At 47.8% G+C, this 27,967-nt stretch overlaps 2 long non-coding RNA genes across 2 annotated transcripts in view; one reads left to right on the forward strand and one right to left on the reverse strand.

Moving 5' to 3' along the window:
* Positions 1-8,628: 8,628 nt before the first annotated feature.
* On the reverse strand, positions 8,629-27,853 carry LOC130340280 (uncharacterized). The gene is made up of 4 exons (XR_008880432.1): positions 27,785-27,853; positions 20,804-20,876; positions 13,452-13,524; positions 8,629-8,703 (listed from the first exon to the last, which is right to left on the reverse strand). It is a non-coding gene; the product is annotated as an uncharacterized LOC130340280 (long non-coding RNA).
* Positions 27,812-27,967, forward strand: part of LOC130340279 (uncharacterized) — a 35,765-nt gene continuing 35,609 nt past the window's right edge. Inside the window, exon 1 of the long non-coding RNA XR_008880431.1 lies at positions 27,812-27,946. This is a non-coding gene — a long non-coding RNA (uncharacterized LOC130340279). The remainder of the gene's footprint in view (positions 27,947-27,967) is intronic.

The raw sequence follows: 27,967 nt of genomic DNA on the forward strand, positions 1-27,967 counted from the left end.
CCCCCCTCTATCACCCCCTATGTCCCCCTGTCACACATGCACACTCCTTTACACACCTTCTGCCACCCATATACACTCCTCTACACCCCTCTGTCACCCATGTACACCCTTCTAATACCCAGGTATACTCCTCTACACCCCTCTGTTATCCATGTACACGCCTCTACGCTACTCTGTCACCCATGTACACTCCTCTACACCCCCAACACCCTCTGTGACCCATGTACCCCCCTCTATCACCCCCTATGCCCCCTGTCACACATGCACACTCCTTTACACACCTTCTGCCACCCATATACACTACTCTACATCCCTCTGTCAGCCATGTACACTCCTGTACACCCCTGAGTCACCCATGAACACCCCTCTGTGACTCATGTACACCCCTCAAAACCCCTCTGTTACCCATGTAAACTCCTCTACGCTCTTCTGTCACCCATGTACACTCCTCTGCACCCCTCTGTTTCCCATGTACACTCCTGTACACTCCTCTGTCACCCATAAACACCCCTCTGTTACCCATGAACACTCCTCTATGCTCCTCTGTCACCCATGTACACTCCTCTGCACCCCTCTGCCCCCATATACACTCCTCTACACCACTCTGTTTTCCATGTACACTCTTCTATGCTCCTCTGTCACCCATGTACACTCCACTACACTCCCAACACCTCACTGTCACCCATGCACACCTCTCTGTTACCACACGCCTTCCTGTCACCCATGTACACCCCTCTATCACCCATGTACACTCCTCTCTCACCCATGCACTTTCTTCTACAGCCATCTGTCACCCCTCTACACCCCTCTGTCACCCATGTACACCCCTATATTACCCCCCTACACCCCTCTGTCACCCCTACATCCCCTGTCACCCATGTACACTTCTCTACACCCCTCTGTCACCCATGTACACTCTTATACACACCTCTATCACCCATCTACAACCCTCTGTGACCCATGTACACCTCTCTATCACCCCCTACACTCCTCTACACCCCTCTGCCACCCATATACACTTCTCTACACCCCTCTGCCACCCGTGTACACTCCTCTACACCCCATATTGTGAATTGCGGCTTTTTCCCTTTGTTTAATTTTTTTTGCTCGTCAACTTTGGTAGGGGTGCCAAGCAAAAAACATTTTTTCCAAGGGGTGCCTTGAGACGAAAAAGTTTGGGAAACACTGGTCTAAAGTAAACTTGTAAACTCTGCAGTCAGTTTAGTCTATTCTGTTAAATATTGAAAAGGGGTATTCCTACAAATAAAAAAACACAGAGAATAAGGATCAGAAATGTTCCTAATCACTGTACCTGAGATATCCGTTGTGTTATATAAGAAGCTGTCCATAGACGATATACTTATTAACAACACATATATCTTCTGTATAAGGGAGAGACTATAACATCTCGGCAGGTCTAGATATTACATCTAGCCTGATTGTTATCAGTAATTAATATAAATATTAATTACCTGTCTCATGGTTCCTTTTTTGCAGCTGACGCGGGTATATGTCAAGTTCACCTTTTCACCAAGCATCAGTCACCTGTAAAAAGACACAGGAATGATAACATGTTCCTTATACATGCTACAGACGCTAATATATATAACACTCTAGGGCCAGAACTACTTATCTCAGGAATTATGAAACTGCATAAGAAAAAGGAACAAAAAAAGATGGAACACATAGGAATCTAGATGATATTTTAACTTAAAATATAATGTATAGTTTTAATATTTTGTTTTATTAATTATTTTATCTAAATTTTTTATAATATAAATATATATATATATATATATATATATATAACAGTTAATCATGTAATGGGAATGTATTGCTTTTAATTTTAAAAGGGTTGTTGAATTATTTTATGAAATGGTTTACCCCTCTGTCACCCCTCTTTTTCCCCCCTTGTTATTCTTGTCCACCCTCCTTTCACACCTGTTCACTTTCCTTGTCTCCCATGTCCACCCCCCCCCCCCCCTGTCATCCACCTTGGCCACCTCTCTGTCTCCCCTGTCCTTCCCCCTGTCATCCATGTTCTCCATCTGATCACCCCCAGTTTACGCTTTTGTCACCTATGTACACCCCTCTACACCCATCAGTTACCCATGTACACTCCTCTACGCTCCACTATTACCCATGTACACTCTTCTACAACCTTCTGTCAACCATGTACACCCCTCTACACCCGTCTCTCACCCCTACACCCCTATGTCACCCCCTATGACCCCCTGTCGCCTCTCTCCCCCATGTAAACCCCTCTATACCCCTCTGCCACCCATGTACTCTCTTCTACACCCCTCTTTCACCCATGAACATCCCTTTGTCACCAATGTACACTCATCTACCACTCATGTACACTCCTTTACACCCCTCTGCTACCTTCAGTTACCCATGTACACTCCTCTACTCTCCACTTTCAGCCATGCACACTCATCTACACCCATCTGTCACCCATGTACACCCCTCTACTCCCATCTCTTACCCCTACACCCCTCTGTCACCCATGAAAACCCCTCTACACCTCTCTGCCACCCATGTACTCTCTTCTACACCACTCTTTCACCCATGTACACCCCTCGGTCACCCACTACGCCCCCTGTCACCCATGTAAACTCTTCTACACTCCTCAGTTACCCATGTACACTCTTCTACGCTCCACTGTCACCCATGTACACTCTTCTACACCCATCTGTCACCCCTCTACACACCTCTGTCACCCATGTACACCTCTCTATGACCCCTTTCACCCCTCTGTCACCCATGTACACTCTTCTACACCCCTACGTCACCCATGTACACTCATCTACCACTCATGTACACTCCTCCACACCCCTCTGCCACCCATGTACACTCCTATACACCCCTCTATCACCCATGTACACCCCTCTATAGCCCTCTGTTACTCATGTACACTCCTCTATGCTTCACTGTCACCCATGTACACTCCTCTACACCCCCTCTGTAACACATGAACATACCTCTACACCCCTCTGTTACCCGTGTGCACTCCTCTATGCTCCTGTCACCCATGTACACCCATTTACACCCCTCTGTTACCCAATTACACTCCTCTATGCTCCTCTGTTATCCATGTACACTCGTCTATGCAACTCTCTCACCCATGTACACCCCTCTGTGACCCATATACCCCCCTCTATCACTCCCTACACCGCCCTGTCACCCATGTACACTCTTCTACACCCCCTGCCACCCATGTACACTCCTCTACACACCCTGTGCCACCCATGTACACTCCTCTACATCCCTCTGTCACCCACGTACATTTCTGTACACCCCTCTGTCACTCATGAACACCACTCTACACCGCTCTTTTACCCATGTACACTCCTCTATGCTTCACTGTCACCCATGTACATTCCTCTACAACCCCTCAGTAACCCATGAACATCCCTATACACCCCTGTTACCCATGCACAGTCCTCTACACTCCTCCGTCACCCATATACACTCCTTCACACACCTCTTTCACCCATGTACTCCCCTTTACAACCCTCTGTTACCCATGTACACTCCTCTGTGCTCCTCTGTTACCCATATACACTCCTCTACACCCCTCTGTCACCCATGTACACCCCTCTAATACCCAGGTATACTCCTCTACACCCCTCTGTTATCCATGTACACGCCTCTACGCTACTCTGTCACCCATGTACACTCCTCTACACCCCCAACACCCTCTGTGACCCATGTACCCCCCTCTATCACCCCCTATGCCCCCCTGTCACACATGCACACTCCTTTACACACCTTCTGCCACCCATATACACTCCTCTACATCCCTCTGTCAGCCATGTACACTCCTGTACACCCCTGAGTCACCCATGAACACCCCTCTGTGACTCATGTACACCCCTCAAAACCCCTCTGTTACCCATGTAAACTCCTCTACGCTCTTCTGTCACCCATGTACACTCCTCTGCACCCCTCTGTTTCCCATGTACACTCCTCTGTCACCCATAAACACCCCTCTGTTACCCATGTACACTCCTCTATGCTCCTCTGTCACCCATGTACACTCCTCTGCACCCCTCTGTCCCCATATACACTCCTCTACACCCCTCTGTTTTCCATGTACACTCTTCTACGCTCCTCTGTCACCCATGTACACTCCACTACACTCCCAACACCTCACTGTCACCCATGCACACCTCTCTGTTACCCCACGCCTTCCTGTCACCCATGTACACCCCTCTATCACCCATGTACACTCCTCTCTCACCCATGCACTTTCTTCTACAGCCATCTGTCACCCCTCTACACCCCTCTGTCACCCATGTACACCCCTATATTACCCCCCTACACCCCTCTGTCACCCCCTACATCCCCTGTCACCCATGTACACTTCTCTACACCCCTCTGTCACCCATGTACACTCTTCTACACACCTCTATCACCCATCTACAACCCTGTGACCCATGTACACCTCTCTATCACCCCCTATACTCCTCTACACCCCTCTGCCACCCATATACACTTCTCTACACCCCTCTGCCACCCGTGTACACTCCTCTACACCCCATATTGTGAATTGCGGCTTTTTCCCTTTGTTTAATTTTCTTTGCTCGTCAACTTTGGTAGGGGTGCCAAGCAAAAAACATTTTTTCCAAGGGGTGCCTTGAGACGAAAAAGTTTGGAAAACACTGGTCTAAAGTAAACTTGTAAACTCTGCAGTCAGTTTAGTCTATTCTGTTAAATATTGAAAAGGGGTATTCCTACAAATAAAAAAACACAGAGAATAAGGATCAGAAATGTTCCTAATCACTGTACCTGAGATATCCGTTGTGTTATATAAGAAGCTGTCCATAGACGATATACTTATTAACAACACATATATCTTCTGTATAAGGGAGAGACTATAACATCTCGGCAGGTCTAGATATTACATCTAGCCTGATTGTTATCAGTAATTAATATAAATATTAATTACCTGTCTCATGGTTCCTTTTTTGCAGCTGACGCGGGTATATGTCAAGTTCACCTTTTCACCAAGCATCAGTCACCTGTAAAAAGACACAGGAATGATAACATGTTCCTTATACATGCTACAGACGCTAATATATATAACACTCTAGGGCCAGAACTACTTATCTCAGGAATTATGAAACTGCATAAGAAAAAGGAACAAAAAAAGATGGAACACATAGGAATCTAGATGATATTTTAACTTAAAATATAATGTATAGTTTTAATATTTTGTTTTATTAATTATTTTATCTAAATTTTTTATAATATAAATATATATATATATATATATATATATATATATATATATATATATATAACAGTTAATCATGTAATGGGAATGTATTGCTTTTAATTTTAAAAGGGTTGTTGAATTATTTTATGAAATGGTTTACCCCTCTGTCACCCCTCTTTTTCCCCCCTTGTTATTCTTGTCCACCCTCCTTTCACACCTGTTCACTTTCCTTGTCTCCCATGTCCACCCCCCCCCCCCCCTGTCATCCACCTTGGCCACCTCTCTGTCTCCCCTGTTCTTCCCCCTGTCATCCATGTTCTCCATCTGATCACCCCCAGTTTATGCTTCTGTCACCTATGTACACCCCTCTACACCCATCAGTTACCCATGTGCACTCCTCTACGCTCCACTATTACCCATGTACACTCTTCTACAACCTTCTGTCAACCATGTACACCCCTCTACACCCATCTCTCACCCCTACACACCTATGTCACCCCCTATGACCCCCTGTTGCCTCTCTCCCCCATGTAAACCCCTCTATACCCCTCTGCCACCCATGTACTCTCTTCTACACCCCTCTTTCACCCATGAACATCCCTTTGTCACCAATGTACACTCATCTACCACTCATGTACACTCCTTTACACCCCTCTGCTACCTTCAGTTACCCATGTACACTCCTCTACTCTCCACTTTCAGCCATGCACACTCATCTACACCCATCTGTCACCCATGTACACCACTCTACTCCCATCTCTTACCCCTACACCCCTCTGTCACCCATGAAAACCCCTCTACACCTCTCTGCCACCCATGTAATCTCTTCTACACCACTCTTTCACCCATGTACACCCCTCTGTCACCCACTACGCCCCCTGTCACCCATGTAAACTCTTCTACACTCCTCAGTTACCCATGTACACTCTTCTACGCTCCACTGTCACCCATGTACACTCTTCTACACCCATCTGTCACCCCTCTACACCCCCCTGTCACCCATGTACACCTCTCTATGACCCCTTTCACCCCTCTGTCACCCATGTACCCTCTTCTACACCCCTACGTCACCCATGTACACTCATCTACCACTCATGTACACTCCTCCACACCCCTCTGCCACCCATGTACACTCTTCTACACCCATCTGTCACCCTTCTACACCCCTCTGTCACCCATGTACACCTCTCTATGACCCCTTTCACCCCTCTGTCACCCATGTACACTCTTCTACAACCCTACGTCACCCATGTACACTCATCTACCACTCATGTACACTCTTCCACACCCCTCTGCCACCCATGTACACTCCTATACACCCCTCTATCACCCATGTACACCCCTCTATAGCCCTCTGTTACTCATGTACACTCCTCTATGCTTCACTGTCACCCATGTACACTCCTCTACACCCCCTCTGTAACACATGAACATACCTCTACACCCCTCTGTTACCCGTGTGCACTCCTCTATGCTCCTGTCACCCATATACACCCATTTACACCCCTCTGTTACCCAATTACACTCCTCTATGCTCCTCTGTTATCCATGTACACTCCTCTATGCAACTCTGTCACCCATGTACACCCCTCTGTGACCCATATACCCCCCTCTATCACTCCCTACACCGCCCTGTCACCCATGTACACTCTTCTACACCCCCTGCCACCCATGTACACTCCTCTACACACCCTGTGCCACCCATGTACACTCCTCTACATCCCTCTGTCACCCACGTACACTTCTGTACACCCCTCTGTCACCCATGAACACCACTCTACACCCCTCTTTTACCCATGTACACTCCTCTATGCTTCACTGTCACCCATGTACATTCCTCTAGAACCCCTCTGTAACCCATGAACATCCCTATACACCCCTGTTACCCATGCACAGTCCTCTACGCTCCTCCGTCACCCATGTACACTCCTTCACACACCTCTTTCACCCATGTTCTCCCCTTTACAACCCTCTGTTACCCATGTACACTCCTCTGTGCTCCTCTGTTACCCATATACACTCCTCTACACCCCTCTGTCACCCATGTACACCCCTCTAATACCCAGGTATACTCCTCTACACCCCTGTTATCCATGTACACGCCTCTACGCTACTCTGTCACCCATGTACACTCCTCTACACCCCCAACACCCTCTGTGACCCATGTACCCCCCTCTATCACCCCCTATGTCCCCCTGTCACACATGCACACTCCTTTACACACCTTCTGCCACCCATATACACTCCTCTACATCCCTCTGTCAGCCATGTACACTCCTGTACACCCCTGAGTCACCCATGAACACCCCTCTGTGACTCATGTACACCCCTCAAAACCCCTTTGTTACCCATGTAAACTCCTCTACGCTCTTCTGTCACCCATGTACACTCCTCTGCACCCCTCTGTTTCCCATGTACACTCCTCTGTCACCCATAAACACCCCTCTGTTACCCATGTACACTCCTCTATGCTCCTCTGTCAACCATGTACACTCCTCTGCACCACTCTGTCCCCATATACACTCCTCTACACCCCTCTGTTTTCCATGTACACTCTTGTACGCTCCTCTGTCACCCATGTACACTCCACTACACTCCCAACACCTCACTGTCACCCATGCACACCTCTCTGTTACCCCACGCCTTCCTGTCACCCATGTACACCACTCTATCACCCATGTACACTCCTCTCTCACCCATGCACTTTCTTCTACAGCCATCTGTCACCCCTCTACACCCCTCTGTCACCCATGTACACCCCTATATTACCCCCCTACACCCCTCTGTCACCCCCTACATCCCCTGTCACCCATGTACACTTCTCTACACCCCTCTGTCACCCATGTACACTCTTCTACACACCTCTATCACCCATCTACAACCCTCTGTGACCCATGTAAACCTCTCTATCACCCCCTACACTCCTCTACACCCCTCTGCCACCCATATACACTTCTCTACACCCCTCTGCCACCCGTGTACACACCTCTACACCCCATATTGTGAATTGCGGCTTTTTCCCTTTGTTTAATTTTTTTTGCTCGTCAACTTTGGTAGGGGTGCCAAGCAAAAAACATTTTTTCTAAGGGGTGCCTTGAGACGAAAAAGTTTGGGAAACACTGGTCTAAAGTAAACTTGTAAACTCTGCAGTCAGTTTAGTCTATTCTGTTAAATATTGAAAAAGGGTATTCCTACAAATAAAAAAACACAGAGAATAAGGATCAGAAATGTTCCTAATCACTGTACCTGAGATATCCGTTGTGTTATATAAGAAGCTGTCCATAGACGATATACTTATTAACAACACATATATCTTCTGTATAAGGGAGAGACTATAACATCTCGGCAGGTCTAGATATTACATCTAGCCTGATTGTTATCAGTAATTAATATAAATATTAATTACCTGTCTCATGGTTCCTTTTTTGCAGCTGACGCGGGTATATGTCAAGTTCACCTTTTCACCAAGCATCAGTCACCTGTAAAAAGACACAGGAATGATAACATGTTCCTTATACATGCTACAGACGCTAATATATATAACACTCTAGGGCCAGAATGACTTAACTCAGGAATTATGAAACTGCATAAGAAAAAGGAACAAAAAAAGATGGAACACATAGGAATCTAGATGATATTTTAACTTAAAATATAATGTATACTTTTAATATATTTTTTTATTAATTATTTTATCTAAATTTTTTATAATATAAATATATATATATATATATATAAAACAGTTAATATAAAACAGTTAACATATATATATATATATATATATATATATATATATATGTATATAAAACAGTTAATCATGTAATGGGAATGTATGCCTTTTAATTTTAAAAGGGTTGATGAATTATTTTATGAAATGGTTCACCCCCCTGTCACCCCTCTTTTCCCCCCCTTGTCATTATTGTCCACCCTCCTGTCACACCTGTTCACTTTCCTTGTCTCCCATGTCCACCCCCCCTGTCATTCACCTTGGCCACCTCTCTGTCTCCCCTGTCCTTCCCCCTCTCATCCATTTTCTCCATCTGATCACCCCCAGTTTACGCTTCTGTCACCTATGTACACCCCTCTACACCCATCAGTTACCCATGTACACTCCTCTACGCTCCACTATCACCCATGTACACTCTTCTACAACCTTCTGTCAACCATGTACACCCCTCTACACCCATCTCTTACCCCTACACCCCTATGTCACCCCCTATGACCCCCTGTCGCCTCTCTCCCCCATGTTAACCCCTCTATACCCCTCTGCCACCCATGTACTCTCTTCTACACCCCTCTTTCACCCATGAACATCCCTTTGTCACCAATGTACACTCATCTACCACTCATGTACACTCCTTTACACCCCTCTGCCACCATCAGTTACACATGTACACTCCTCATCTCTCTACTTTTTCAACCATGCACACTCATCTACACCCATCTGTCACCCATGTACACCCCTCTACTCCCATCTCTTACCCCTACACCCCTCTGTCACCCATGAAAACCCCTCTACACCTCTCTGCCACCCATGTACTCTCTTCTACACCACTCTTTCACCCATGTACACCCCTCTGTCACCCACTACGCCCCGTCACCCATGTAAACTCTTCTACACCCCTCAGTTACCCATGTACACTCTTCTACGCTCCACTGTCACCCATGTACACTCCTCTACACCCCTCTGTCACCCATGTACACTCTTCTACACCCATCTGTCACCCCTCTACACCCCTCTGTCACCCATGTACACCTCTCTATCACCCTTTCCCCCCTCTGTCACCCATGTACACTCTTCTACACCCCTACGTCACCCATGTACACTCCTATACACCCCTCTATCACCCATGTACACCCCTCTATAGCCCTCTGTTACTCATATACACTCCTCTATACTTCACTGTCACCCATGTACACTCCTCTACACCCCCTCTGTAACACATGAACATACCTCTACACCCCCCTGTTACCCAATTACACTCCTCTATGCTCCTCTGTCACCCATGTACACCCCTCTGTGACCCATATACCACCTCTATCACTTCCTACACCGCCCTGTCACTCATGTACACTCTTCTACACCCCTCTGCCACCCATGTACACTTCTCTAAACACCCTGTGCCACCCATGTACACTCCTCTACATCCCTCTGTCACCCATGTACACTTCTGTACACCCCTCTGTCACCCATGAACACCACTCTACACCCCTCTTTTACCCATGTACACTCCTCTATGCTTCACTGTCACCCATGTACATTCCTCTACAACCCCTCTGTAACCAATGAACATCCCTCTACACCCCGGTTACCCATGCACAGTCCTCTACGCTCCTCCGTCACCCATGTACACTCCTTCACACACCTCTTTCACCCATGTACTCCCCTTTACAACCCTCTGTTACCCATGTACACTCCTCTATGCTCCTCTGTTACCCATATACACTCCTCTACACCCCTCTGTCACCCATGTACACCCCTCTAATACCCAGGTATACTTCTCTACACCCCTCTATTATCCATGTACACGCCTCTACGCTACTCTGTCACCCATGTACACTCCTCTACATCCCCAACACCCTCTGTGACCCATGTACCACCCTCTATCACCCCCTATGCCCCCCTGTCACACATGTACAGTCCTTTACACACCTTCTGCCACCCATGTACACTCCTCTACATCCCTCTGTCAGCCATGTACACTCCTGTACACCCCTGAGTCACCCATGAACACCCCTCTGTGACTCATGTACACCCTCAAAACCCCTCTATTACCCATGTAAACTCCTCTACCCTCTTCTGTCACCCATGTACACTCCTCTGCACCCCTCTGTTTCCCATGTACACTCCTGTACACTCCTCTGTCACCCATAAACACCCCTCTGTTACCCATGTACACTCCTCTACGCTCCTCTGTCACTCATGTACACTCCTCTGCACCCCTCTGTCCCCATATACACCCCTCTGTTTTCCATGTACACTCTTCTACGCTCCTCTGTCACCCATGTACACTACACTCCCAACACCTCACTGTCACTTATGCACACCTCTCTGTTACCCCCACGCCCTCCTGTCACCCATGTACACCCCTCTGTCACCCATGTACACTCCTCTCTCACCCATGCACTTTCTTCTACAGCCATCTGTCACCCCTCTACACCCCTCTGTCACCCATGTACACCCCTATATTACCCCCCTACACCCCTCTGTCACCCCTTACATCCCCTGTCACCCATGTACACTTCTCAACACCCCTCTGTCACCCATGTACACTCTTCTACACACCTCTATCACCCAAGTACACTCCTCTAGACCCCTCTGTAACCGATGTACACCCCTCTACACCCCTCTGTTTCCCATGTACACTCCTTTACGCTCCTCATGTACACAACACTACACTCCCAACATCCCACTGTCACCCATGTACACCTCTGTCACCCCATACGCCCTCCTGTCACTCATGTACACCACTCTATCGTTCATGTAGACCCCTCTTTTACCATTGTACACTCCTCTACACTTCTCTGTCACCCATGCACACTCTTCTACACCCAGCTGTCACCCCTCTACGCCCCTATATTACCTCCTACACCATTCTGTCACCCATATACACTCCTCTGTCACCCACTACGTCCCCTGTCACCCATGTACACCCCTATATAACCACCTACACCCCTTCGTCACCCATGTACACCCCTCTTTTACCCATGTACACTCCTCTACACTCCTCTGTCACATGTACACTTCTCTACACCCCTCTGTCACCCATGCACACTCTTCTACACCCATCTGTTACCCCTCTACACCCCTATATTACCCCCTACACCATTCTGTCACCCATGTACACTCCTCTGTCACCCACTACATCCCCTGTCACCCATGTACTCCCCTTTACAACCCTCTGTTACCCATGTACACTCCTCTACACCCCTCTGTCACCCATGTACACCCCTCTAATACCCAAGTATACTCCTCTACACCCCTCTGTTCTCCATGTACACGCCTCTATCACCCCTATGCCACCCTGTCACCCATGTACACTCCTCTACACACCCTCTGCCACCCATGTACACTCCTGTACACCCCTCAGTCACCCATGAACACAACTATGTGACTCATGTACACCCCTCTAAATCCCTCTGTTACCCATGTAAACTCCTCTACGCTCTTTTGTCACCCAAATACACTCCTCTGCACCCCTCTGTTCCCCATGTACACTCCTGTACACCCCTCTGTCACCCATGTACAATCCTCTGCACCACTCTGTTACCCATGTACACCCCTCTACACCCCTCTGTTTCCCATGTACACTCTTCTACGCTCCTTGGTCTCCCATGTACACTCCACTAGACTCCCAACACCTCACTGTCACCCTTGTACACCCCTCTGTCACCCACATGCCCTCCTGTCACCCATGTACACCCCTCTATCACCCATGTACACTCCTCTCTTACCCATGCACTTTCTTCTACAGCCATCTGTCACCCCTCTACACCCCTCTGTCACCCATGTATGCCCCTATATTACCCCCCTAAACCCCTCTGTCACCCATGTACAACCCTCTGTCACCCCCTAAGTCCCCTGTCCCCCATGTACACTTCTCTACACCCCTCTGTCACCCATGTACACTCTTCTACACACCTCTATCACCCATATACAACCCTCTGTGACCCATGTACACCTCTCTCTTACCCCCTACACCCCTCTGTCCCCCATGTACACTCCTCTACAACCCTCTGCCACCCATATACACTTCTCTATTTCCCTCTGTCACCCATATACACTTCTCTACACCCCTCTGCCACCTGTGTACACTACTCTACACCCCATATTGTGCATTGCGGTTTTTTCCCTTTTTTTTTGCTCATCAACTTTGGTAGGGGTGCCAAGCGAAAAAAAATTTTTTTCCAAGGGGTGCCTTGAGCCGAAAAAGGTTGGTAAACACTGGTCTAAAGAAAACTTGTAAACTCTGCAGTCAGTTTAGTCTGTTCTGTTAAATATTGAAAAGGGTATTCCTACAAATAAAAAATACAGAGAATAAGGATCATAAATGTTCCTAATCACTGTACCTGAGATATGGTTGTGTTATATAAGAAGCTGTCCATAGACGTTATACTTATTAACAACACATATATCTTCATGTATAAGGGAGAGACTATAACATCTCGGCAGGTCTAGATATTACATCTAGCCTGATTGTTATCAGTAATTAATATAAATATTAATTACCTGTCCCGTGATTTCTTTTTTGCAGCTGACGCGGGTATATGTCACGTTCATCTTCTCACCGGGTATCAGTCACCTGTAAAAAGACACAGGTATGATAACATGTTCCTAATACATGCTACAGATGCTAATATATATAACACTCTAGGGCCAGAACTACTTATCTCAGGAATTATGAAACTGCATAAGAAAAAGGAACAAAAAAAGATGGAACACATAGGGATCTAGATGATATTTTGATTTAATATATAATGTATACTTTTAATATTTTTTTTATTAATTATTTTATCTAAATGTTTTATAATATATATATAACAGTTAATCATGTAATGGGAATGTATGCCTTTTAATTTTAAAAGAGGTGGTTGAATAATTTTATTAAATGTTTTATCCCTCTGTCACCCCTCTTTTTCCCCCCTTGTCATCCTTGTCCACCCTCCTGTCACCCCTGTTCACTTTCCCTGTCTCCCATGTCCACCCCCCCTGTTATCCACCTTGGCCACCCCTCTGTCTCCCCTGTCCATCCCCCTGTCATCCATGTTCTCCATCTAACCACCCCCCAGTATACGCTTCTGTCACCCATGTACATCCCTCTACAACCATCAGTTACCCATGTACACTCCTCTAAGCTCCACTATCACCCATGTACACTCTTCTACAACCTTCTGTCAACCATGTACACCCTTCTACACCCATCTCTCACCCTGCACTCCTATGTCAACCCCTATGACCCCCTGTCACCTCTGTTTCGCATGTAAACCCCTCTACACCCCTCTGCCACATATGTACTCTCTTCTACACCCCTCTTTCACTCATGAACACCCCTCTAACACCCATGTATACCCCTCTGTCACCCCCTACGCGCCCTGTCACCCATGTAAACCACCTTTGTCACCAATGTACACACATGTACACTCCTTTACACCCCTCTGCCACCCATGTACACCCCTGTACACCCCTCAGTTATCCATGTACACTCCTCTACTCTCCACTTTCAGCCATGTACACTCTTCTACACCCATCTGTCACCCATGTACACCCCTCTACTCCCATCTCTCATCCCTACACCCCTATGTCACCCATGAAAACTCTTCTACACCCGTCTGCCACCCACACCACTTTTTCACCCATGTACACCCCTCTGTTACCCACTACGCCCCTGTCACCCATGTAAACTCTTCTACACCCCTCAGTTACCCATGTACACTCCTCTATGCTCCACTGCCACCCATGTACACTCTTCTACACCCATCTGACACCCCTCTACACCCCTCTGTCACCCATGTAGACCTCTCTATCATCCCTTTCACCCCTCTGCCCCTCATGTACTCCTATACACCCCTCTATCACCCATGTACACCCCTCTATACCCATCTGTTACCCATGTACACTCCTCTACGCTTCACTGTCACCCATGTACACTCCTCTACACCCCCTCTGAAACACATGAACATCCCTCTACACCCCTCTGTTACCCATTTACACTCCTCTATGCCCCTCTGTCACCAATATACACTCCTCCACACCCCTCTATCACCCATGTACAACCTTTTACAACCCCCTGTTACCCAAGTACACTCCTCTATGCTCCTCTGTTATCCATGTACACTCCTCTATGCTACTCTGTCACCCTTGTACACCCCTCTGTGACCCATGTACCCCCCTCTATCACTCCCTACACCACCCTGTCACCCATGTACACTCCTCTACACCCCTCAGCCACCCATGTACACTCCTCTACACACCCTATGCCTCCCATGTACACTCCTCTACATCCCTCTGTCACCCACGTACACTTCTGCACACCCCTCTGTCACCCATAAGCATCACTCTACACCCCTCTGTTACCCATGTACACTCCTCTACGCTCCTCTGTCACCCAAGTAAACTCCTCTGGACCCCTCTGTAACCCATGTACACCCCTCTGTTTCCCATGTACACTCCTTTACGCTCCTCTGTCACCCATTTACACTCCACTACACTGCCAACACCTCACTGTAACCCATATACACCCCTCTGTCACCTCCTGCGCCCTCCAGTCACTCATGTACACCACTCTATCGCCCATGTAGACCCCTCTTTTACCCATGTACACTCCTCCACACACCTCTTTCATCCATGTACTACTCCTTACACCCTTAATTATTTTATCAAAATTTTTTATAATATATATATAACAGTTAATCATGTAATGGTAATGTATGCCTTTTAATTATTGGTTGAATTATTTTATTAAATGTATTACCCCTCTGTCACCCCTCTTTTTTCCCCCTTGTCATCCTTGTCCACCCTCCTGTCACCCCTGTTCACTTTCCCTGTCTCCCATGTCCACCGCCCCTTTCTCCCATGTCCACCCCCCCTATCATCCACCTTGGCCACCCCTCTGTGTCCCCTGTCCATCCCCCTGTCATCCATGTTCTCCATCTGACCACCCCCCCAGTCTACGCTTCTCTCACCCATGTACACCCCTCTACACCCATCAGTTACCCATGTACACACCTCTACGCTCCACTATCACCCATGTACACTCTTCTACAACCTTCTGTCAATCATGTACACCCCTCTACACCCATCTCTCACCCCTACACCCCTCTGTCACCTCCTATGAACCCCTGTCACCCATGTAAACCCCTCTACACACCTCTGCCACCCATGTACTCTCTTTTACACCCCTCTTTCACCCATGAACACCCCTCTAACACCCATGTACACTCCTCTACACACCTCTGTCACCCATGTACATTCCTCTACACCCCTCTGTCACCCATGTATATCCCGCTGTCATCCCCTACGCCGCCCTGTCACCCATGTAATCTCTTCTACACCCCATTGTCACCAATGTACACTCATCTATCACTCATGTACACTCCTTTACACCCCCCTGCCACCCATGTAGACCCCTCTACACCCCTCAGTTACCCATGTACACTCCTCTACGCTCCACTTTTAGCCATATACACTCTTCTACACCCATCTGTCACTCATGTACTCTTTTCTACACAACTCTTTCACCCATGAACACCCCTCTGTCACCCATGTACACTCCTCCCTTCACCTCTATCACCCATGAATATTCCTCAACACCCCTCTGTCACCCATGTACACCCCTCTGTCACCCACTACGCCCCCTGTCACTCATGTAAACTCTTCTACACCCCTCAGTTATCCATGTACACTCCTCTACGTTCCACTGTCACCCATGTACACTCCTCTACACCCCTCTGTCACCCATGTACACTCTTCTACACCCATCTGTCACACCTCTACACCCCTCTGTCACCCATGTACACCCCTCTGCACCCCTCTGTCACCCAGGTACACTTCTCTATCACCCCCTTCACCCCTCTGTCACCCATGTACACTCTTCTACACCCCTCTGTCACCCATGTACACTCATCTACCACTCATGTACACTCCTCTACACCCCTCTGCCACCCATGTACACTCCTCTACACCCCTCTATCACCCATGTACACCCCTCTATACCCCTCTGTTACCCATGTACACTCCTCTACGCTCCTCTATCACCCATGTACACCCCTCTATACCCCTCTGTTACCCCTGTACACTCCTCTATGCTTTACTGTCTACTATGTACACTCCTCTACACCCCCTCTGTAACACATGAACATCCCTCTACACCCCTTTGTTACCCAAGTACACTCCTCTATGATACTCTGTCACCCATGTACACTCCTCTACACCCCCAACACCTTTTTGTGACCCATGTACCCCCCTCTATCACTCCCTACACCTCCCTGTCACCCATGTACACTCCTCTACACCCCTCTGCCACCCATATACACTCCTCTACACACCCTCTGCCACCCATGTACACTCCTCTACATCCCTCTGTCACCCACGTACACTTCTGTACACCCCTCTATTACCCATGTACACCCCTCTTTTACCCATGTACACTCCTCTACACTCCTCTGTCACCCATGCAAACTCTTCTACACCCATCTGTCACCCCTCTTCACCCCTATATTACCCCTACACCATTCTGTGACCCATGTACACTTCTCTGTCATCCCCTACGTCCCCTGTCAGCCATGTTCACTCCTCTACACCCCTCTGTCACCCATGTACACCCCTATATAACCCCAACACCCCTCTGTCACCCCCTACATCCCCTGTCATGTACATTCCTATACACCCTTTTTGCCAGACATGTACACACCCGTGTTACCCATGTACACTCCTTTACACTCCTCTGTCACCCATGTACACTCCTCTGTCACCCATGCACACTCCTCTAAACCCCTCTATCACCCATGTACACCCCTCTATACCCCTATGTTACCCATGTACACTCCTCTACGCTCCTCTGTCACCCATGTACACTCCTCCACACAACTCTATTACCCATGTACTCCCCTTTACACCACTCTAAGTACACTTCTCTATGCTCCTCTGTTACCCATATACACTCCTCTACACCCCTCTGTTATCCATGTACACGCCTCTACGCTACTCTGTCACCCATGTACACTCCTCTATCACCCCAACACCCCTCTGTGACCCATGTACCCCCCTCTATCACCCCTACACCCCCTGTCACCCATATACACTCCTCTACACACCCTCTGCCACCCATGTACACTCCTCTTCATCCCTCTGTCACCCATGTACACTCCTGTCCACCCCTATGTCACCCATGAACACCACTCTGTCACCCATGTACACCCCTCTACACCCCTCTGTTACCCATGTACACTCTTCTATGCTCTTCTGTCACCCATGTACACTCCTCTTCATCCCTCTGTCACCCATGTACACTCCTGTCCACCCCTATGTCACCCATGAACACCACTCTGTCACCCATGTACACCCCTCTACATCCCTCTGTTTCCCATGTACACTCTTTTACACCCCTCTGTCACCCATATACACCCCTCTGTTACCCATGTACACTCCTCTATGCTCCTCTGTCACCCATGTACACTCCTCAACACCCCTCTATCACCCATGTACACCCATCTGTTACCCAAGTACACTCCTCTATGCTCCACTGTTATCCATGCACACTCCTATATGCTACTTTGTCACCCATGTTCACCCCTCAGTGACCCATGTACCCCCCTCTATCACTCCCTACACTGCCCTATCATCCATGTACACTCCTCTACACCCTTCTGCCACCCATGTACACTCCTCTACATCCCTTTGTCACCCACGTACACTTCTGTACACCCCTCTGTCACCCATGAACATCACTCTACACCCCTCTGTTACCCATGTACACTCCTCTATGCTCCTCTGTCACCCCTTTGCACTCATCTGTCACCCATCTGCACCCCTCTTTCACCCCTACACCCCTCTGTCACCCATGTACACCCCTCTGTGACCCCCTATGCCCCTCTGTCACCCATGTAAACTCTTCTACACCCCTCTCTCACCCATGTACACTCATTTCCCACTGATGTACACTCATCTTCACCCGTCTGCCACCCATGTACACTCCTCTACAACCCTCTGTAACCCATGTACACTCATTTATCACTCATGTACACTCCTGTACACCCCTCTGCCATCCATGTATACTGCTCTACACCCCTCTATCACCCATGTACACCCCTCTACACCCCTCTGTTACCCATGTACACTCCTCTACACCCCACTTTCAGCCTTGTACACTCCTCTGCACCCCTCTGTCACCCATGAACATCCCTCTATACCCCTCTGTCACCCATGTACACTCCTCTACGCTCCTCTGTCACCCATGTACACTTCTCCACACACCTCTAGCACCCATGTACACCCCTTTACACCCCTCTGTTACCCAAGTACACTCCTCTATGCTCCTCTGTTACCCAAGTACACTCCTCTATGCTCCTCTGTTACCCATGTTCACTCCTCTACACCCCAACACCCCTCTGTCACCCATGTACACCTCTCTATCATCCCCTATACCCCTCTGCCACCCATGTACACTCCTCTATACCCCTCTGCCACCCATGTACACTCCTCTACACCCCTCTGTTACCCATGAACACCCCTCTAATACCCATGTACACTCCTCTACACCCCTGTTATCCATGTACACTCCTCTACGCTACTCTTTCACCCATGTACAATCATCTACATCCCCAACACCCCTCTGTCACCTATGTCCATCTTCCACCCAGGTACACTCTTTTAAATCCCCCTGTCACCCATGTACATTCCTCTACATCCCCCTGTCACCCCTGTACATTCCTCTACACCCCTCTGTGACCCATGTACCCCCCCTCTATCCCCCGCTACACCCCGTCACCCATGTACACTCCTGTACACCCCTCTTCCACCCATATACACTCCTCTACACACCCTCTGTCACCCATGTACACCCCTCTGTCACCCATGTACACCACTCTACACTCCTCTGTTTCCCATGGACACTCCTCTACGCTCCTCTGTCACCTATGTACACTCCACTACACCCCCAACTCCCTACCATCACCAATGTACACCCCTCTGTCACCCTCTACATCCCCTGTCACCCATGTACACCCCTCTCTCACACATGTACACTCCTCTACACCCCTAGTCACTTTTACACTTCTCTAAACCCCTCTTTGACCCATGCACACTCTTTTACACCCATCTGTCACCCCTCTACACCCCTCTGTCACCCAAGTACCCCACTATATTATCCCTACACCTCTCAGTCACCCATGTACACCCCTCTGTCACCCCTACATCCACTGTCACTCATGTACACTCCTTTACACCCCTCTGTCACCCATGTACACCCAGCTATCACCCATGTACACTTCTCTACATCCCTCTGCCACCCTTGTACACTCCTCTACACCCCTTTGCCACCCATGTACACACCTGTGTTACCCTTGTGCACTCCTCTACACTTCTCTCTCTCCCATGTACACTCCTCTAAACCCCAACACCCCTCTGTCCCCTCCTACACCTCCTTGTCATCCTTGTACACTCCTCTACACCCCTCTGCCACCCGTGTTCACTCCTCTACATCCCATATTTTGCATTGTGGCATCCCCCCCCCCCTTTTGTTTTTTTTGCTTGTCAACTTTGGTAGGGGTGCCTTGAGCCAAAAAAGGTTGGGAAATACTGGTCTAAAGTAAACTTGTATACTCTGCAGTCAGTTTAGTCTATTCTATTAAATATTGAAAAAGGGGATTCCTACAAATAAATAAACTGAGAATAAGGATCATAAATGTTCCTAATCACCGTACCTGAGATATGATTGTGTTATATAAGAAGCTGTCCATAGACGATATACTTATTAACAACACATATATCTTCATGTATAAAGGAAAGAGACTATAACATCTCGGCAGGTCTAGATTTTACATCTAGCCTGCTTGTTATCAGTAATTAATATAAATATTAATTACCTGTCTCGTGGTTCCTTTCTTGCTGCTGACGGGTGTATATGTCATGTTCACCTTCTTACCGGGCATCAGTCACCTGTAAAAAGACACAGGTATGATAACATGTTCCTAATACATGCTGCTGACGCTAATATATATAGCAGTCTAGAGCTAGAACTACTTATCTCAGAATTATGAAACCACATAAGAAAAAGGAAAAAAAAAAGATGGAACACATTGGGATCTACCGTATATACTCGAGTATAAGCCGAGTTTTTCAGCACGATTTTTCGTGCTGAAAACACCCCCCTCGGCTTATACTCGAGTGAACTCCCCCACCCGCAGTGGTCTTCAACCTGCGGACTTCCAGAGGTTTCAAAACTACAACTCCCAGCAAGCCAGGGCAGCCATCGGCTGTCCGGGCTTGCTGGGAGTTGTAGTTTTGAAACCTCCGGAGGTCCGCAGGTTGAAGACCACTGCGGCCTTCAACATCATCCAGCCCCCTCTCACCCCCTTTAGTTCTGAGTACTCACCTCCGCTCGGCGCTGGTCCGGTCCTGCAGGGCTGTCCGGTAAGGAGGTGGTCCGGTGAGGAGGTGGTCCGGGCTGCTATCTTCACCGGGGAGGCCTCTTCTAAGCGCTTCGGGCCCGGCCTCAGAATAGTCACGTTGCCTTGACAACGACGCAGATGCGTCGTTGTCAAGGCAACGGCTCTATTCCGGGCCGGAAGCGCGGAGAAGAGGCGCCCCCGGTGAAGATAGCAGCCCGGACCACCTCCTCACCGGACCACCTCCTTACCGGACAGCCCTGCAGGACCGGACCAGCGCCGAGCGGAGGTGAGTACTCAGAACTAAAGGGGGTGAGAGGGGGCTGGATGATGTTGAAGGCCGCAGTGGTCTTCAACCTGCGGACCTCCGGAGGTTTCAAAACTACAACTCCCAGCAAGCCCGGACAGCCGCTGCCCGGGCTTGCTGGGAGTTGTAGTTTTGAAACCTCTGGAGGTCCGCATGTTGAAGGCCGCAGTGGTCTTCAACCTGCGGACCTCCGGAGGTTTCAAAACTACAACTCCCAGCAAGCCCGGACAGCCGATGGCTGCCCGGGCTTGCTGGGAGTTGTAGTTTTGAAACCTCTGGAGGTCCGCATGTTGAAGGCCGCAGTGGTCTTCAACCTGCAGACCTCCGGAGGTTTCAAAACTACAACTCCCAGCAAGCCCGGACAGCCGATGGCTGCCCGGGCTTGCTGGGAGTTGTAGTTTTGAAACCTCTGGAGGTCCGCAGGTTGAAGACCACTGAGGGCGAATGATGAGAAGAGGATGATGAAGGGGGGGGGGGGTGTGGGGATGATGAAGGGGGGTGAGGATGATGAAGGGGGGGGGGGTGTGGGATGATTACAAGGGGATGATGAAGGGGGGATGTGTGGGATGATAAGGGGATGTGTGGGATGATGACAAGGGGATGATGAAGGGGGGATGTGTGGGATAAGGGGATGTGTGGGATGATGACAAGGGGATGATGAAGGGGGGATGTGTGGGATAAGGGGATGTGTGGGATGATGACAAGGGGATGATGAAGGGGGGATGTGTGGGATGATGACAAGGGGATGATGAAGGGGGGATGTGTGGGATGATAAGGGGATGTGTGGGATGATGACAAGGGGATGATGAGGATGTTAATGACGGGTCTGGATGATGACAGGGGGGGATGAGGTATTTCCCACCCTAGGCTTATACTCGAGTCAATAACTTTTCCTGGGATTTTGGGTTGAAATTAGGGGTCTCGGCTTATACTCGGGTCGGCTTATACTCGAGTATATACGGTAGATGATTTTTTTTAACTTAACGTATAATATATATTTTTAATATTTTATGCACCCTGTTCAGTATACATTGATCTATGCTCTATTTATCTATCTATTTTTTTCAGTGTTTCCTAATTCTTCGTCCCCCAAACACCCCCCCTCACACACACCATCCCTGCCCTTCCCCTTTCCAGCACTATCCCTGTAGCCACCTTCCATTTTCCCAGCACCATCCATGCTCACCCCCCCATCCTTACCAGGGTGCCTTCAACTGTTGCAAAACTACACCTCCCAGCATGCTGTGAGTTTTTTTTTTTGCAATGGATGGAGGATTGGGAAACACTGACAGATAGATATGTGGTGAGGGTGTGATGCAAGGCAGATGGAATTACCCTAGGGGCAGATGGCATTAACCCCTTGTGTTCGTGACACCAGGGCGTGGTTTATCCTCTACACCACCCTAAGAAATACCGCTGGATCCTGGGCTAGGCACAGGAGCAAATTATGACTCAGATGCCAAGTTATGGAACAACAGCAGCTTTAGTGAGTCAGACAGGTGTAACAGTCTATACAGCTTGGCTAGGCCCACGGAGGAGACCAGTGACTTCAGAGACCTTAGGGCTTGCTGGGACTTATAGTGGACATGGACAATTTGGATGCAGGCCACGCTGACTTGAGACAGGATGATTTGAACTGACTTGACTATGACAGACTATGACTGATTTCACCCCTTCTGTAGCTTATCAGGCTTTGACTCCACCCTGGGCTTATATGGGGGAGACTAGGAGGGGTCCCATAGGTCCCTCTGTAGGTAACCTGGTCACTGGTACCTCACTGGGTTACAATCACATGACACAATTCTTTAAGGCATAATACAATCTATCTACATTACACTGGATAACATGGGCATAGAAGCAGATATACAAAGGAACAGGTGCAGGGGGGGGGGGCAGGGGTCACTGTTTGGAGGTTGCCTGTACTCCTGCAACTCCTGTACTGGGCCACAATAGATGATAGATAGATTATAGATAGATAAGTGTTTCACAACCAGGGTGCCTCCAGCTCTAGCACAACTACAAAACTAAAACTCCCATTATGCCCAAATAGCCTTTTGCGGTCCGGGTATGCTGGGAGTTGTAGTTTTGTAACAGCTAGAGGCAACCTGGTTGGGAAACACTGATAAAGATAGATCAGTGTTCCTTGAATAGGGTATGCATGCTGGAGTCACCCTGGTTAGGTAACATTGATCTATGTCCTATATCTATTCCCTATCTATCTATCTCCGTATTTCCCAAACAGGGTGCCTCCTGCGGTTTCAAAACTGCTACTCCCAGCATACTAGGAGTTGTAGTTTTGCAACAGTTGGAGGCAACCTGTTTAGGAAACACTGATCTATGCCCTATCTATCTATCTATCTATCTATCTATCTATCTATCTAAGTGAGAGATATAAGATTACTAATCCTCCATGTACCCGCATTGTTTTGATAACTGTTGCCCTTAGTTACAACCCACTTTGGCTGGGTAACACATGCTCAGTTCACCTGCAGTCTCCTGAAGGTAATGGCAGTTTCTCTCCACTGTGCTTATAAGCAAGGGGGATTGTGGGAAAGTGTGTGCTCTGTTGCCTGGCAACAGTAGGGTTAGAGCTCAGAGAGGAAACTAGGTGATCAGATCCATGGGGGAGAAGGACTCTACAGGGATATTAGTTATTTTCCATAAAACAGCACATTTGTTCCTCTTCACATATATGTATGGGACACATATCTGATTTTACCAAATTTGTTCTGTGGGACAACCCTGTTAAAGAAAATTCAATGTATGCATTTCTTTTTATGATTCAGTATTAATGGCCATATATGAAATCCAGCATTATAATAGTGAAATATACCGTATATACTCGAGTATAAGCCGAGTTTTTCAGCACGATTTTTCGTGGTGAAAACACCCCCCTCGGCTTATACTCGAGTGAACTCTCAGACCACTGCCCGGGCCTTCGTCATCATCCAGACCCCCTCTAGTTTTGTACTCACCTCTGCTCGGCGGGACGTTAGGGTGAGCTGGTCCGGGCCATCTGTGCTGCAGGGACCGTCCAGTTGGGAGGGATAGTCGTTCCAGGCTGTCCATCTTCACCGGGGGGGGGGCGTCTTCTCCGCGCCCGGCCCCGGAATAATGACGTTGCCTTGACGACCACCCACAGGGACGTTGCTCATGAACGTCCCTGTGTATCGTCGTCAAGGCAACGTCATTATTCCGGGGCCGGGCGCGGAGAAGACGCCCCCCCCCCCCCCCCCCGGTGAAGATGGACAGCCTGGAACGACTATCCCTCCCCACCGGACGGTCCCTGCAGCACAGATGGCCCGGACCAGCTCACCGTAACGTCCCGCCGAGCGGAGGTGAGTACAAAACTAAAGGGGGGAGGGGGTCTGGATGATGACGAAGGCCCGGGAAGTGGTCTTCAACCTGCGGACCTCCAGATGTTTCAAAACTACAACTCCCAGCATGCCCGGACAGACGATGGCTGTCCGGGCATGCTGGGAGTTGTAGTTTTGGAACATCTGGAGGTCCGCAGGTTGAAGACCACTGTTAAATCTGACATTGACAAGCGGTGATGATGAAGGGGGTGGTGTGGGATGATGACAGGGTAATGATGACAGGCGGTGATGATGAAGGGGGGGATGATGACAGGGTAATGATGAAGGGGGGATGATGACAGGGTAATGATGACAGGGTGATGATGATGAGGGTGTTAACGACGGGGGTCTGGATGAAGACAGGGGGGATGATGTATTTCCCACCTAAGTCGAGTCAATAACTTTTCCTGGGTTTTTGGGGTGAAATTAGGGGCCTCGGCTTATATTCGGGTCGGCTTATACTCGAGTATATACGGTACATTATTTCAGCCTAAATTCTTGTTTTAGGTTATAACAGGAGGTCATGTTAAAGGTCAGAGATCTCTTATATGACTTCCCTGTTACCCCCATTAGAAGGCATATAGGTTTGTTTTAGACATTTAGGCGCTTTTCCCTTTCTATGTATAGAAATCTATACATATAGTGGGACATTTAGCAAAACCAGTGCAGAGGAATAATTGACCAGTTGCCGTAGCAACCAATAAGATTGCTTCTTTCATTAAAAAAAAAAAAAGGCTTCTGAAAACTGAAAGAAGCAATCTGATTGGTTGCTATGTTCAACTGCTCCACTCTTTCTCTACGCATATTTTGATGATTCTCCCCCATAGACTAAATATACCCATACAGTACTTACTTACACCCCCCCCAACTCTTGGAAAGTGTTGGAAAGTGGGGGTTGGAAAGTGGCTCGGAGGTTCGGGGTCTTATTGGCGTCAAGCAGCAGGCAGTGGCAGATAACAGGGGACAATCTAGAGGAGCAGCGGCAGCGGAGGAGGCTGCAGGCGACAGTGAAGATCATCTTTGGTGAGTGATCTTTACTGTGGCCTGCTAGAAGTTACAAAACTACAACTCTCAGCATGCCGAGACAGCCTATGGCTGTCTGGGCATGCTGTGAATTGTAGTTTTGAAACATCTGGGGGGCCACAGATTGAAGACCACAGTGAAGTGGTCTCCAAACTGTGGTTCCAGATGTTGCAAAACTACTACTCTCAGCATGCCCAGACAGTCCAGGCATGATGGGAATTGTAGTTTTGTAACAGCTAGACACACCCTGGTTGGGAAACACTGATAAAGATAGATAGATAGATAGATAGATAGATAGATCAGTGTTTCCTGAAGAGGGTGCCTCCAGCTGTTGCAAAAGTACAACTTCCAGAATGCTGGAGTCACCCTGGTTAGGAAACATTGATCTATGTCCTATATCTCTTCCGTATCTATCTATCTATCTATCTATCTATCTAAGTGTTTCCCAACCAGGTTGCCTCCAGCGGTTGCAAAACTATAACTTCCAGCATACTGGGAGTTGTAGTTTTGCAACAGCTGGAGGCAACCTGTTCAGGAAACACTGATCTATGCCATATCTATCTATCTATCTATCTATCTCAGTGAGAGATATAAGATTACTAATCCTCCATGTACCTGCATTGTTTTGATAACTGTTGCCCTTAGTTACAACCCACTATGGCTGGGTAACACATGCTCAGTTCACCTGCAGTCTCCTGAAGGTAATGGCAGTTTCTCTCCACTGTGCTTATAAGCAAGGGGGATCATGAGAAAGTGTGTGCTCTGTTGCCTGGCAACAGTAGGGTTAGAGCTCAGAGAGGAAACTAGGTGATCAGATCCATGGGGGAGAAGGACTCTACAGGGATATTAGTTATTTTCCTTAAAAACAGCACATTTTGTTCCCCTTCACTTATATGTATGGGACACACATCTGATTTTACCAAATTTTTTCTGTGGGACAACCCTGTTAAAGAAAATTCAATGTATGCATTTCTTTTTATGATTCAGTATTAATAGCCATACATGAAATCCAGCATTATAATAGTGAAATATACATTATTTCAGCCTAAATTCTTGTTTTAGGTTATAACAGGAGGTCATGTTAAAGGTCAGAGATCTCTTATATGACCTGTTACCCCCATTAGTAGGTCACATACACTGAACATTTAGGTGTGTTTTAGACATTTAGATTCTTTTCCCTTTCTATGTATTGAAAACTATTCATATAGGGGAACATTCATCAAAACCAGTGCAGAGGAAAAATTGACCAGTTGCCGTAGCAACCAATAAGATTGCTTCTTTCATTTTATAAAAAGCTTCTGAAAACTGAAAGAAGCGATCTGATTGGTTGCTATGTTCAACTGCCCCACTCTTTCTCTACACAGATTTTGATGATTCTCCCCCATAGACTTAATATGCCCATACAGTACTTACACCCCCCCAACTCTTCGTGTAATAGAATTAAATAAACAGTATATACTTGGTCATTTGGGAACATCAGCAAAGTGTCTAGTTAAATAATTAGATTTAATACAATTTACATTATTATATTTAATAGATCTAATCATCATTTGCAAGTCTAGAACTCTAGATGTATTCTGACCATTATTGGGGGAGATTTATTAAAACTTGACCAGAAGAAAAGATTCTGAGTTGTCCATAGCAACCAATCAAATCGCTTCTTTCATTTTTAACAAGGCCTCTGCAAAATGAAAGAAGCAATCTGATTGGTTGCTATGGGCAACTCAGCAACTTTTCCTCTGGACAGGTTTTGACAAATCTCCCCCTATGTACCTCTCCTGTGTCATCTTGTCCTCTTCCTCATCTTCTGCTCTTTGTGTGCTCTCCCTCTGATAGCTAAGGCCTGAACTGTACTAGTGGCTGGTAGAGATAGCTCCAAACACTTGATGATGTCACATGTGTGATGTCATAAAGGAAGATTAACAAAGAAAGTCGGTAAGGCCACTGTATGATTTT

The sequence above is a fragment of the Hyla sarda genome, unplaced genomic scaffold (assembly GCF_029499605.1).
Source record: "Hyla sarda isolate aHylSar1 unplaced genomic scaffold, aHylSar1.hap1 scaffold_586, whole genome shotgun sequence".
NCBI lineage: Eukaryota > Metazoa > Chordata > Amphibia > Anura > Hylidae > Hyla > Hyla sarda.